The sequence below is a fragment of the Dermochelys coriacea genome, chromosome 1 (assembly GCF_009764565.3).
Source record: "Dermochelys coriacea isolate rDerCor1 chromosome 1, rDerCor1.pri.v4, whole genome shotgun sequence".
Lineage (NCBI taxonomy): Eukaryota > Metazoa > Chordata > Testudines > Dermochelyidae > Dermochelys > Dermochelys coriacea.
The window spans coordinates 253935819-253950544 of NC_050068.2; the positions used below are offsets into that span (position 1 = coordinate 253935819).

Sequence of the window (14726 nt, forward strand, 5' to 3'; positions counted from 1 at the left end):
CAGGCGATATGCCCCCTCCCCAGACCACTTCATCAGGGGAGGAAAAAGAGGAGGCCAGCACAAGTGGTGGATATTCTTCTTCCATTTCTGCATCAGGAGGATCCATTGAGCTGGCTCTTGGAGTCCAGCACTGGAGTTGGGACTGGATACCATCTGGTAGGGTGGTGCCATATGTCCTTCCAAGACCACTGAATAGGAATGCCTGGAATACAGTCTGGAAACTGGGGTAAAACTCCCCGGGTTCCAAAGGCCACTGGACAGATGCAGGTCCTCAGTAACCTCCTGGCCAACCATTCAATGGTCCTCCTGTGCTCAGATCCAGGGGGTGAAAATGTCTGGAGGAGTGGTGAGAGTGACTTTGAGGATGGGAAATGCACAACCCGATCTCCAATTTAAAAGAGGTTGAGTCTTCCTCCGGTGACAACAGGGATTCCACACCCAGTGGAGCCAGCGAATGGTGCTGGAGGGAAAGGTCTGCACCAAGGCAAGCATTGCAGGTTTCTCCTTTCACAGTACCGAAGGGCGAGCCATCCTGGGTACTTGGGGTCAGCATGGTACTAAGCATTGTAAAGATGTTGCCAGTTCACCCTTATCCACTGGCACCAGTAAAGTCCACTTCTGTACTGCCAGTGATGCTTGTATCAACTGTGAGAGAAGATCCCTGGCAGCTGCAAACGCCTCTGGTGTGGTTGGTACCGAGATAGTATCGGTACAGTGTGGTGCTGCCCATAAGGAAGCCTCTTCTAGTTCCAGACTCAACGATACCTACATAGGTGCCGGAATCAACAGTGCCGGCTTCTGCAATACCATGGCAGAGGAGTGCTTTGGTTTAGACTGCACTCTACTCTGATCCTAATGTTTGGCAGCCTTTGGTGCTGGGGGTCATCCCCTTTTGGCAGCTTGTTTCTTATGCCTTTTTCTAGGCACAGGGAATGGTGATTGGTGCTGGGACCCTGGTGTGGTAGGAAGAGCACTCCTTACCGATGCCAAGGCACTCAGTGCCAAGTCTCACTGACCTGGCAGGGATGGAGGTCTCAGAGCTGCCTCCATGAGCAGGAACTTTAGCCTGGCCTCACGATCCTTCATTGTGCAAGGCATAAAGTCCTTACGGATCTGGCAGTGGTCCCCAATATGAGCTTCTCCCAGGCACCTCAAGCAGCTGGAGTGTGGGTCACTCAGGGGCATAGCCTTGTTGCAGGAGAAGCCGGAGTTGAAGTCTGATGACCGAGGCATCCCTCAGCAAGAAGAGCAGTTCCAGCGACCATCACTGGTGTTCCGAAGGAACTGAGGAGATGCGGGGTCAGCCAGGCGCTTTATGTCATCACTAGTGGTGCACAGCAGCAGAGGGCGCTCAAGCCACCTTGATGGGTGCATCACTGAGGGAAAAATTTCCGGTGACTGTGCGCAGGAAGTGTAATGCACACAAGCAATCACTCAAAGAAGAACCTACATTTAGCTATCAGCTAACTGCGCTAAATGGGGATTCTGTCTCAATTAAAGACTAGGGCAGCATATAGTGAGATGGAGGGTTGTGAATTCTCGCCTGACTTAGCTGGGCTTTTGTGGAGAAGATGGTGCCCTATAGAATGAGAGTCTTATGGAGATCCAGGGAATGGATATTTTATCTGCTGATTCCAATCCCAATACTGCTTTGGATACAGGCTACAGACTTCTGTTTCACCAGCAACTGCGAGGACCAGTCAGTTATTATTCCAAGGGCTGGAAAGCTGCGGGCTGTGGAACCCTCCAGACCATGGGTTCTCAAACTGGGGGTTGGGACCCCTCAGGGGGTTGCAAGATTATTACTTGGGGGGTTGCGAGCTGTCAGCCTCCACCCCAAATCCCGCTTTGCCTCCAGCATTTATAATGGTGTTAAATATATTAAAAAGTGTTTTTAACTTATAAGGGGGGTTTCACTCAGAAGCTTCCTATGTGAAAGGAGTCACCAGTACAGAAAGTTTGAGAACCACTGAGTTAAACCATTTAAATCCCTGTGTGAAGACTGCTATTCAGAATTAAAGTGGCCTTAATTCAGTTTATTTTTATTCACTTTATAAGTGAACTAAACTAAACCAAATTAAGGCCACTCTAATTCTGACTAAATGAGGGTGTTCCATTGCAAAGCGGATTTAAGTGGTGTAACTTCAAATTCACACTTTTTTAGTTAATTTGTATTAACTTTCCCAGATGTCCCCATGTAGACAAGCTCTAAGGCTTTGTCTACACTACACAGCTTTTAGCGATATGGCTGTGCTGCTACAGCCGTGCCACTAAAAGGTGTGCAGTGTAGCCACTGTTTGTCGGCAAGAGAGAGCTCTCCTGCCAACAAAAAAACTTCCACCCACAACAAACGGCGTTAGGAGAGTGCTTCTGCCGATGTCGACAAAACTTTTGCCTTTCGGGGAAGGGTGTGGTGTTTTTTTTTTTTTTTAACACCTCTGAATGACAAAAGTTTTGTCTTTCACTTGCCAGTGTAGACAAAGCCCAAGTGTCTTAAAACCTGAAACTTTTTTCACTGAGGCACCTCCATTCATTGGATTGTGTTTAGACCAGGGGTTCTCAAACTGGGAGTTGGGACCCCTCAGAGGGTTGCGAGTTGTCAGCCTCCAATCCAAAACCCGCTTTGCCTCCAGCATTTATAATGGTGTTAAATATATTTAAAAGTGTTTTTTAAGTTATAAGGGGGATCACACTCTTAGGCTTACTATGTGAAAGGGGTCGCCAGTACAGAAGTTTCAGAACCACTGCTCCAGACTGTTTGTTTGCTAACACAGCTCTGAAGTGTTGGAAAGGACTGAGATGCTGCCATTTCTCAAGTGCTGAAGAGTCCAGGTGATGCACACATTTGGTCACATTGTAAGCCTGAGGAATCATCTCTGAGAAAAAATCAGAGGGGGATGTCTTTTGATGTGTGCTAAAGTATGGTAAATGTTATGTTGAAACCTTATATTTGAACGTTTATAACAGAAACAAAAGGCGCAGGGCAGGGGAACTTGTCCAAGGAACACCAGTAGATTTAATGTCTAATTGTTTTAAGTTCTTTATAATATTCCAAACACTATTTAGAATGTTTTGTATGCATTAAATGTTTGTTTTACAGAGAGAGTTTGTGGTGTTCTCTGTTTGAAATTGACTGGGAATTACTAACGTCCATTTATCATGGGTTTACATACAATAGCCCGGAGGTTTAACTTTGTGTAATGCTTTTTCAGAAGTCCTGAAAAGACAAAACTCTGGTCTATGTGTCAGCAAAGAGTTACACTGAGGTATGGGAAGAAGGGTAATGCAGAGTTAAACACACTGTTGCCTGAGCAGTCCCTCCCTATCCTCTTTACACTTGCACTGAACAACACGACAGAATGGAGTCTATTGGCATCAACTCACTTAGCCTATACAACTAGTTCCAGAGTATGGACTCAGTCCTGTGTGGTGCTGAGTAACTCCTGGAAGTGAATCCCAATGAGGCCACTAGGAATTGAAGGAGCTCAGCACCTTGCTGGAAGTGCCTAACATCTTGCAGAATAAGCCCTTATGTTGGCTATGCAGCATACAAGGTGCTAGCCTCAGAACTCAGCCTGACAGAGAGCAAGTAATTCACTATGGGTGGAATTCATCCTCATGCTGAGGGAAGGTCAAGGTTCAAGCACCATTTAAATTTAAATGATGCGTAGGCCTTGTGCTGGCCTTTGGCATGAGGGTGAATTTTACCCTAGTTGACAAATTCGTAACGGCTTATTTAAATTAGAAAGTCAGGCTTATTCCAGGGAAAGGTCAGGGTATGTCTTCACTGCAGTGTTAACTCAAATTACTTATAGTCAAGTTACTCCTCCTGAGTTAGCCTAGCTCGAGTGAGAAGAGCCATGCTGTGAAATTACACTTGAGTTGCTGTGTCCACACTGGTACTTTACTCAATTGTGTGTGATGCTGAGGCTTCTGGGGGCATGGCCCATGGTTTGTAACACTGAAGTAAGCTGAGCCCTCTATGAATTCTTTCCGAGTGAAGTAGAGGAGAGCTTGTTTGCCCTTACTGGGCAAAGAAAGGGTAAAGAGGAGGGTGGAATTGTGGAAAGGCATTGGAGGACTAGTGGCACTAGTCTGTGTCCACACTGCAGAGAGGTTGTGTTAACAGTTGCCATTTTGTTGTGCTCATTCGAGCTATAGCCTATCCCTCTGCTCAGGCCAGCCAGTTTGAATTAAAAGCACCACCACACTTGAGTTATGAGGTTTTGTGTGTGGATGTGACTTGAGTTAGGGGCAGCATGCAAGTTCATAATTCATGTTAACTTTGCAGTGCAGACAAACACTCAGTGACACTCTGACTGTTGTGGTAAAACAAGAGACCTGTGTAGCAAGATATAGTCCACATAATAGGGTTTTACTGTTGTACTGAAAGCCACTGGAATTCCATAAAATAAACAGAGCTGCCAGATTTAAAGCAGATGCATGTAACAACAATCAGATTTCATCTCTATTTTAATCTTCTGAAACCTCTGCACTCAGAGCTCAAAGAAACTGGAAACTGAATGAGGAGAATGCTGGTTGGTTATCAGCCTCGGAACGATTTGGGGGTGTATTGTAGGAATGGATGAAATGGCTTGGTTAAAATAACTAGATTGGATATAACAAGTGTTGGAGTCTGACTATAAAAGAATTTCCAAAATTTCTGAATGTGACTTTTTAGCAGATACAGCCTGGACGATGTCCATGCTAAATATATTGCCAGAGACGGGATCATTCACTAAGTGAAACAGCAAGCTATGAAGTTTTGTTGGCTGTCACTAAACTGCATACCCCCAAAAGAATTGCAGGTGGAGTACATCAGCTGGTACCCTAAAGTATTGCTCATAAATGGAGAATCACAAACACATTTTTTATTTGTCATGGCAACATCTTGGAGTCTTTATTATAGCAGAACAAAAGAATCAACTAAAGACATGTGGGCCTGCTTCTCTGTTGCCCTGCTCATTGAGTTATCTTTTACACTAATACAAAGTGGGTGTAAACACTACCATTTTATCACTCTGCACTGGTATAAAATACTCATATGGAGTTTGACCTGTGCCAATGAAAGCAATGTCAAAACTCCCATTGATTTCAGTGGTGCAGAATCTGGGCCTTAGTGCAGGGTAACAGAGAATCAGGCATTTGTGATTCTGCGAGGTTGCAGGGCTCCATGCTAAGGCATCTTGCTGTAGCAGGACCTGAGACTGTAAACTTCCTGGGGCAAGAACCAGGGCTTTAACCTCTAGTGATGGGGTGTACTCCCTATACTGGTCCTGAGAGCTGAATAAGGCCAGGTGGACCCAATCAAGCAGCAAATGAGAGAGATTTAGGCTGTTTAGAGAGCCTTGATTAGAAAGAAGCTGAGCTGTGGGGGAACAGGAGGGGGATTCTATAAAGCTAGGAGGCTGGTGATAGTGTGGGGGGTAGGGGTCAGCAAGGAGGAAGTCTGTAGTGTCTCCTCCTGGAGTAACAGAGAAGGAACAGGAAATAGGAACCCATCCGACCTAGAGGCCTGAGAGAGAGCAGGGTCTGACTAGCAGGACTGGAGAAACATGGTAGGATATAGTCTAGGGGCTAGAGTAGTAAAGTAGGTGTAGCCATAGACCTTAGCTGTTTGCTACAGGGCTCTGGGCTGGAACCCAAAATAGAAGGTGGGCTTGGATTCTCCTATCAGCCACTGCAGATTGGTACTGCTGGGGGGCAGTGAACTAGAGAATTGCCTGGGTTGGTACAGGAGTGACAGGGTCAGGGTGATGGGTGTGAGGAGTGCCTGGGGCTGCATGAGCAGAAAGACTTTGAAGGACTCTACCCTGAAATGGGGAACTTCTTAGTGACCCAGCTGGAGGGCTGAGTCACGAAGAAGAAGCTGCAGAGTGGGAGTGACTGAGTGCCACCGCAAAAATGGGTGTTGGCCTGGCAGAGCTAATCCCCAGAATGGCCAGGAGGAGGCGCTGTTGAGTAGCATACCCTGTCGCACCTCTGTATGTAGTTCTACGGCACAAGCATTAAAAAATAATGGGTGTCTCTCACATGCTTGGTTCAGGCAAAAGTTCAGTTGCTTATTTGTATGTTGTTTGCACATTGTTATAAATGTATTTTATTTCTCTGTGCCCATATTTGCAGAAGAGGGGCAGGATTCCATTGTGTGCTGACTGCCCTCCATTCTCATCAACTTCAGTAGGAACAGAGTCCCTCGGCACATCACAGGCGCCTCAAAAGATTCCCCGTTACAAAACAAGGTGAGACAGAGGGTTGAGGCAGTGGCGGGATATGGGGAGGGTATGAGTTACAAGAGTAAAGGAATATGTGATATGCTTCCATTACTGTACTCCACTTGGGAGAATTTCACCCCTGTGAAGGGAAGGTTATCTGTACCAGTGTGAATTTCACTCAAGGCCTGAGTTTTTGAGTCCTACTTAAACCCACAAAATAGGGTGTAAGGGTTGCACAGGACTTGTGCTGGCTCACTGCACAGGGCTTAATTTCATCGTTGGTTGATTCCTTTCTTTTCGAGTTTGCTAAATTGGGCTGGAACTCGCATTAAAAAGTCTCTTTCATGAGACTCCTGGTACTTTCTGCTTGGAAACACCAGACTAGCAGCCATTTTTTGCAGTATTTAGGTATTTCTGTCCTATGACGGGGTGGATAAACACCATGCTGGGGAGAGAGGGGTGCAGGAACAACTCCGGGCCTAGGAAGCCCTGCCTCGGCTGGTCTGCTGGGCCTGCTCTAGTTGGAGGAGGGGCTTAAAAGGGAGTCTCTCTCCACCCACCACAACAGGGTGGGGTTATGCCAGGAGAGTATCTCCGGAAGTAGGACTGGTACACAAAGCTGGATCTCCCCAGCCTGCAGAGGCCTATGGGCCAGGTTGCAAGAGACATCAAACCATGACATACCCTGAGGAGGGACAGAGAGGTAGGAAGAGACCCAGGGGAGGGCATTAGCTGGATGGCAGGTAATAGGCATCTTCGTTATAGCTCCCAAGAGGAACCTGGTGGAGTGGGGTAGCCTAAGTTCCCATACGTTGTGCTGCCACGGACTGTAACTGCTAGGTGGGGGGCCAGCCCTGCTTAGATGCCCCAGATGCTAGTGCACTCAAAAAGAGCACAAGTGCAAGATGCTCAAAAATGTAATATACTTTCAGGGAAAAGTGTTTTTTCAAACTGATTGGAAGCACAGAAATAGCTTTTCGTATCTGGATTCTGTTTGAAATGAACACTTGGATCATTTGTTGTTTTTCTACAGACTAGTTCACCCAGTTATAATATTGGAAACAGACCCAGTAAGCTGCTTGAATTCACTCATCAGTAGTATTTTCACAAATTAATACTAGATCTGATCAATTTTTAAAAAACACACACACTTTTTTCATTAAAACTTTCCAAAAAACCTAGTGACAAATTGTCACTATTTTTGACCAGCTCTACCGAATAGATATTAATTTTTCATACTATTTAGCAAAAAATTTTTAAAAATCAGACTATGTATTGATATTTTGAGAGAATGTTCAGTAAACTGACTATATTGCAAGAGGAATTTGGATACAGAAGCTAGTCCGTTGACTTTATCACTAGGAATGGATATTTTTGTATGGTTGCAGCATCTTCCTGTTCTATAGAAGGTAACATGTAAACTGAAGACAGATGAAGCTCAGAAAAGCTTGGAGACTGGGCTTTGAAATGTTGAAATAAAAATAAAACTCTGACTAAATGTTTCCCAACACTTTTTAAAATTTTTATTCTTTTTGTCATTTCCTGGACCCAAATGGTAAAATTGCCACAAATGGAATGAAAAGTTCTTTTGAGAAGTGAGCAAGTGGAGAAACAAAAACTGAGCAAAACAATACAGATGAGACAAAGGGCAGCTAAATGGAATGAAAGGAAATTTGCTAAAATGTCAACTAGAGTGCATTGGACAAGGAATCAAAATAAGATGGCTGACAATAAAAATAAGGAGAAAATGGAACTTATTTAAGGGTTCAACTACTATGGTAGAGGAATGTAGCTGGATAAATGTAACAATGATATATAGCACTTTGCAATATTAACCTACATCACAAGGATGGACTAATTGGTATTTGTATCCTCATTTTACAGTAGGAGAAATTGTGATGGGGAGGTTAAATGTCATTCCTAAGATCATAGACTAAGTCTACTGGAAGTTGGATTGGAACTCAGGACTCAGGAGTTTCTTGTCTCTTTGTTCTATCTTCACACCTTTACACCATTCCTCTTACAGGGCCAAATCATCCCTCTTTAACAGAATGGCATCCCTCTTCAAGGCTTGAGAAGCCCAGGACTGGCCATCCCTGTTTAATTAGCTGCACTATGCTGGTTGTAGGACTTAAAAAGAGAGGGAGCCCAGCACCTGGGGGGCTGGTTGTGGAGCAGAGCAGCTGAGCTGGGTCATGGCAGGAGAGCGGAGCTACACGAAAGGAGATCATTTGTGGTGAGCCCCTAAGATGAGGGGCCAGGCTCCAGGGTGGCCGGCCTGGGGCCAGTGTTCCACAAAGGAACAGGGAATTGAAGAGAAGCACAGGAGGGTCGTCAGACCATTGCAGTTTACGTGGTAGTTGGACTCCAAGCAGAGGAATGCCCAAGGGGTCAATGCACTAAGAGTGAACAGAACTGTGAGTTGATCCCAGGAACAGCCAAAGACCTCTTGTGTTAACTTAGGACTGTTGTTGAAGGTGGTATATTTTGAGTACCCCAGAAGGGACTGAACTCTTAAGTGACCTGGCTGGAGGACTAGGCCAACAGAGACCCAGACAGTGGTGACCAAGAGCGAATGCCCAACAACCCTGCACCCAGCCACCAAGGGGCTCTGGCCAGTGAGTTGCTTCTGTACACCTGGTGTTTGGTCTGGGATGGCTCTGTAATACCTTCTTATGGGAAAAACAGAAGGGCTACATAGTATGGGATTATCCGGGGTGGATGGGGGGTGGGTGCAGAGTATGTGGCCCATGGAGGTGGCAAGGAGTGTGGCACTCCCAAGCCATTCATGTCCCAAGGCCTGTGAGGAGATTCAGAGCTCAGATTGGGTGCACAGGCTGTCAATATCAGCATTACCTTGGGCTGAAAACTCCCCATTTTTATTCAGGGAAGGATGATGCAGAGTTGAGTGACCCTGCTCCACCCCCACCCCCCACACCAATAGCCATCTCCTTGTCTCTGACTCATAGAGTCAGAGGAGATGGTTGAGAGAAGAAATAGTCACTGGGGTCCCTCTTTTCTCTATGAAGGATGGGTACTCAAATACTATGGTGATAGGTGCAATATACAAACCTGAATGGACTGAAATGGAACAGAATAGAATCGTGAGCATCAGTACGTAACACACCACTTGTCGTACTAATTTTTTCTCTCCTTACCCTCTCCTCTCACTCCTTTATCTCCTTTCCTCTCATTTTTAGTGATTAATCTTTCAGTATGCACTTAAATAAATCATCAAATATCGATAAAGAACTCAAATCTTATGATGCCTAATCAACTGCTACACCAAAGTGAAGACATTTATTTTATTATATCTGCTGATGGGCGAAATTCTGATCTCAATTACAGTCAATACAAACACCTGCCAGGGATGGTCTAGATAATACTTAGTCCTTCCAGGAATGCAGGGGACTGGACTAGATGACCTTTCAAGGTCCCTTCCACTCCTATGATTTACATCACTGGACTGTAAGTGAGATCACAATCTGGCCAGATATTTCTTATTCTTTCCAAAGACTAAGAATGAATTTCTTATTTGCTCACAACTGGCATTTGTTGAATTAATTTGTACTCAGTGTGTCTTCCCCCCCTCTCCTAAAAAAACATAAACAAAAAAGGGTACGTGCAGTTTCAACATACTTGATTCTCTTTCTGTTGCATCACTCTCAAAACATATCACCAGAAATGATGAAGCCACTTAAACTTTCAAACAAAGAATCCAAAACAGTTTATGTTCGCAAATTGTACATAGTTAAACAATCTTTGAAAATATTGTTTCCTGTGGAGCAAGTTCAATAACATTGGAATTTAATGACAAAAGGATAATACACCAACAGCTATTTACAGAAGTAGAGGGAGGTGTTATTATGAAAAGGCTATTTTCTCCCACAGTCTTCCAAACAGGAACTAAATAACTGGACTTGTAAAATCACTAAAGCATCGTATGAAAACCCAACTCAGAGAAAAATACATCCCCAAGCATTCTCATAATGGCTGTGTGCATTTGACAAGCAGAATGGAAACTTTGGTATCACAAAGAAATTCAATATTGCATCAAATAGGAAACCATTATCTTTATAGTTGAATTAAAAAAATGTGAATGAAAAAGAGAAAACGGAATTTCATCACTTAGAAAAATAAATGAGTCTCTGACAAAAATCTGCCCCCTGACAAACGTCCTTATTGGTTCATCTACTAATGGACCATACATAAAACCCTTTAGAGAAATCCACAGGGTGGAGTGATCGGGCAGGCTTTCTGAGCCTTGCTCTTCACTGTCTTGCACTTGTGTCGTCATGCACCCTTGTGCAGAGTGCATGTAAACTGAATAGGGCTGCCCAGAGGTGGGGTCAAAAGGGGAGAATTTGCCCCAGGCCTCTCACTACAGCAGGCACCCAAACCTGTGGAATTTGAATGAGGGGCATTTTGACCCGGTGCACAGGGTCATAAGACTAAGTAGGTCTGGGCTTGTCACTGGGTGCTGAGGGGCTCCGACACCCTGTGTGTCTGGTCACAACTCCACTTACTCAAATTTTGCCCCGCCATCTTCCACCCCTTGTGATGAAGGAGGGGCAGCTGGGCCAAACCTCCTGAATGGTATTGCGACCCTGCATGTTAGGTCACAATGCCACTCACTCAGATTTGATCCAGTGACTCCTGTACAAACACAGAACAAAAAGCTGGCCCCTGCTCCAATGGTACATTTCTTATTTCCCAAGAAGGAGATAAAGGAGTCAATGTAGCTTCAGAAGATAGTATGATACTATAGCACTGACAGACACCTTAGCAAATACCTAAGATAGATGGCCTTTATTGTATTATCATTCATAGTCAATGATTTCAAATACTTTTAAAGTTGTGTTTATGATATAAGCCTTATCCCTGTTGGATGGATGTTAGGCCGGTGAAGGGGAGCAGAGTTAAAGTTGGTTTTTGAATGTCATAATTTAGCTGTGTATATTTAATGGCCTCACAAATCATGTAGACTATTTAGATCAATATCTCTCTTATTTGAACTGTTTATTTCCATACCTTTAAATGCTTAGGATGTTTTTTAGTGTAACATTCCTTGGTATTTATGTTAAGACTTTTTGAGCCACCCTATTAATTTTAAGTCTAAGTAAAGATCCCAAATTTGGCTTTTCCAAACCAGCCCAGTGATGTTTTTGGATGGCTTTCCTCCAGATATGTGCCTTCAATCTTTGTTTAAACTTGTTGCCATGCTCTCCCTCTCCTCTAGTTGACGCATCAGAATGGCTAAACCATTGCTGTAAAAGATGGACAGCAAATTTTTATACAGCCAACTTTTCAGCTAGAAATAAAATGTAACCCGACAATCCACTACATTTATTTTGCTGGAGGTTGAAATGCCTTTCTGTACCCAGTAATTAAGTCCATTCCAAAGTGTGTGATCCCCATGCAATGTAAGCAAATTCTAGCCTGATACTACCTGTCAGATGGAAAGTGAAGTCTTCACAGTAAAAGTATTTGGCCATCTAAAACGGGGCTGATCATTGTTACATCACATCACCTCACTCCAAATGTTTGAGTCGTTACAAACTGTTTTTCTGGACAGGGAAAGACCCAGACCAAAGCTGATTTCCAGGGATGTGTTAATGATCTTTCTTTTTTTATATATCCCCCATGCTAACCCTAGGGTCTCGTCTAGGGTCAGCACAGATGCATGCTTAATAGGACTGTAACACAGTGCTTTGAATTTTTTTTTATTAACAGACTTATAAATATATCTTTGTGCTAAGAACCAGAAGAAAAATGTGCTAAATATTCTATCATGATACAGTTTGTGCTGAGACTGGCATTACGGAGGGAAGGGAGCGCCTTGGTATATTGCACATTCCAGGTTTGTTGTCAACTGAGCTTAAAAAGATAAAGTATAATTTGTTGCTTGCTATCAGTCATGAGAAATGTAGCCTGATAATTTTGAAGTAATGTTTAGATTGCCATTCCTGGGCTATTACACTGGTTGAAAATGTTGGGAGAAGGGATTTATTTTGCTCTTCCTTGCAGTAATAAGTCTCAGGTTAATAATGGTGCAAGCTTCAAAGTCTGTTTTGCTCATAGCTGGCTGGGATAGCAGGTAGAAGCTAAGGTCTGATTTGTAATGAATTGGCATCATATCACTTCCAAAAAGTGCCTTTTGGCACTGCAATGAAGAGTTATTAACAGTGTGGCTGGATGACTATGGAAAAATAACATGCTATTATGAATGGCCCTAATGACCCAGGTTAGATACCTGACAAATAGGTGAACTTGTTTGTTTGGGGCATCATTTTACTAAACACCAAGGCCACTTTACACTGCACTACTTGAGCAGTGGAAAGTGGCCCTGGTATAAATGAAAATTGGGCCCTTAGAAATATTCAGCTTTCTGTACTCTAACTTTTTAGGACAATATTGATCAGCCCAGAATATTTCCCCAGATATGAATGGGAACTTGCAGCTGCAACATTCTGTCCAGGCTTAGGCCTCAGAATGGTCTTGTAACAAGTGAGAGTCTATATCAAAAGTACTAGGCTAATTCCGAGAGTGCCAGCTTTTAACCCTTGAATACCTTTGTAAAAGTGCGCTATGCTTGTCACTGCACCTGGCGTGGATCACAGCTGAGAGAGCCAATCTCAGGTCAGACTGATAAAAACTTGGCAGACACTACCACACTGGCAGTTTATTCTATCATCAGATTTAACCAAACCAGCCACAACTGTGTGCTCCTGGATCCCTATATTGGCTTAATGTGGAGCCGCAGTCAGTCCCCTGAGACCCTCCAGCCCATATTACCACCCAAGCAAACTGGACTTCTGTGATGAAAGGTTATTAAAATCAAAAATCACTACACATTTGGCTCTTTTAGCCCCAGGGGCCTGTCACTTACCCAGGTCAATGGATGCTCAGGACTTTACACCCGAAAACAATGCTGGGGCCAATGCTTTAGTAAACTAACTAAAACTTTCTTAACGAAGAACAAGAAATGGAAGTTAAGTGGTTCAAACAAGTAAAATACATTACAGTTGGATCAGTGTATGTAGTCCAAAATGTTAGGAGGGGTGTTAAATCTGCTAGTTTTTTATAAGTCTCTCTGGGTTGCCCAAATGGCTTTGGGGACCTCAGTCCTTTTGTTCAAAACTTTCCGTCAGAATTTACCAGTCCAGAGATTGGGTAGGAAAAAGGTAGCCAAGGGCCTTTGTTTTCCCTTTTTATATCTTGATCCTTTTTGCTGGAAAAATCTTGGCTGTGTCCTGGGTCAGGCAGTTTCATGGCATATGTGCTTGGCCATCAGTCCTTCATATGAATTGCAAATTCAAGCTTGCTACCTATGTACAGTGTGAGGTGTCTTCGGGGAGGATGTGCAGATGCCCTTGTTTACAGCTCCTTTGTTGCTTCCAAAGAATTAACCTGTGGGCATGTCTCAGACCCTCCACATGTTTGAGTTACAAACATAGCAAAATTTCATAACTCCACACACAATGTTGATATATATATTACAAGAAGATAATAATATTCAGCAGATTACAACTTTTCCAGTGATGTCTCACAAGGCATACTTTGTACAAGATATATCACAATTTTGTAACGGTGGTGACCATATTAATTAATGTCCCCTTCCCCTTTGGACATTATTACACGCTCTCAGCCACTCTGTGGCTCATCCACAGAAGGTAGCTCAATGCTGCTGCTCCCAGCTAATGGACTTAAGGCAAAATTTTGGAAATCTCTAAGGGACTCCATTTGCAAAAGCCCTCTGGGTGCTTTTGGTCGTATATTGAAACTATAAACTGTCACTTTAGATACTCAGAAGTTTTTCCTGGTTCTGCTTGCAGGATAGAGGGTTCTGTAAAGAAGGGTATGATCTGGGCCTGCTAGCAGCAATCTGTCTGCAGCCAGCCAGCATACAGTAAAGTGAGGTGAGTTGTGCCTCTGTTCTAGGGAGCAGCCTACTTTGCATGTCTCTTTTTGGGTTCTTCTGTGTTATCGTTCTGAATTCTAAGCAATAAAGTAATGTTACATGCAACCTTCCAGCAAGAATGTTTGTTTTTAATCTAACTTCTCTATGCGTATGCCATAAAACATAAGTTTTTTGAAAATGGTACCATTAGTGCATTAGCTCAAATGGTAGAGGTATGTGCTGCAGTGCTAAAGGCCCTGAGGATGTGAAGAGAATGAGCCATCTCTGGATGGTTATGTTTTTCTTTCTGTCCCATTAAAGCACCCAGCACTGGATGTAAGGTGATGGTGTGTGGAGAGAAGCTATTGTTCCTCTGGAATCTGCATCTAGGCTGGCAAGAGTCAGTTTTCAAGGCAACATTTCTATACAGTGTATTGAAATAGATATCCTCCATTGAGTCCAAATCTCTGTGGGGGAAAATGTCAAGATTCCTTCCTTTTCTATGTGCTGCTGTTACCCAGATGGACTGTCATCCCTTGAGAAGCCACTACATGAGAGGCATTTCGCCTTAACTCTTTAATTGATTCCAAAAATTAGGTATTTAGGAATAA

The 14726-nt window shown here is 43.6% G+C and overlaps 2 long non-coding RNA genes across 2 annotated transcripts; both read left to right on the forward strand.

Moving 5' to 3' along the window:
* Window positions 1–1246: 1246 nt before the first annotated feature.
* On the forward strand, window positions 1247–3099 carry LOC122461169. The gene is made up of 2 exons (XR_006282950.1): window positions 1247–1813; window positions 2586–3099. It is a non-coding gene; the product is annotated as an uncharacterized LOC122461169 (long non-coding RNA).
* A 1081-nt stretch (window positions 3100–4180) lies between these two features.
* Window positions 4181–13996, forward strand: LOC122461167. Its single transcript, XR_006282948.1, has 3 exons — window positions 4181–5594; window positions 6130–6242; window positions 8100–13996. It is a non-coding gene; the product is annotated as an uncharacterized LOC122461167 (long non-coding RNA).
* Window positions 13997–14726: the final 730 nt, after the last annotated feature.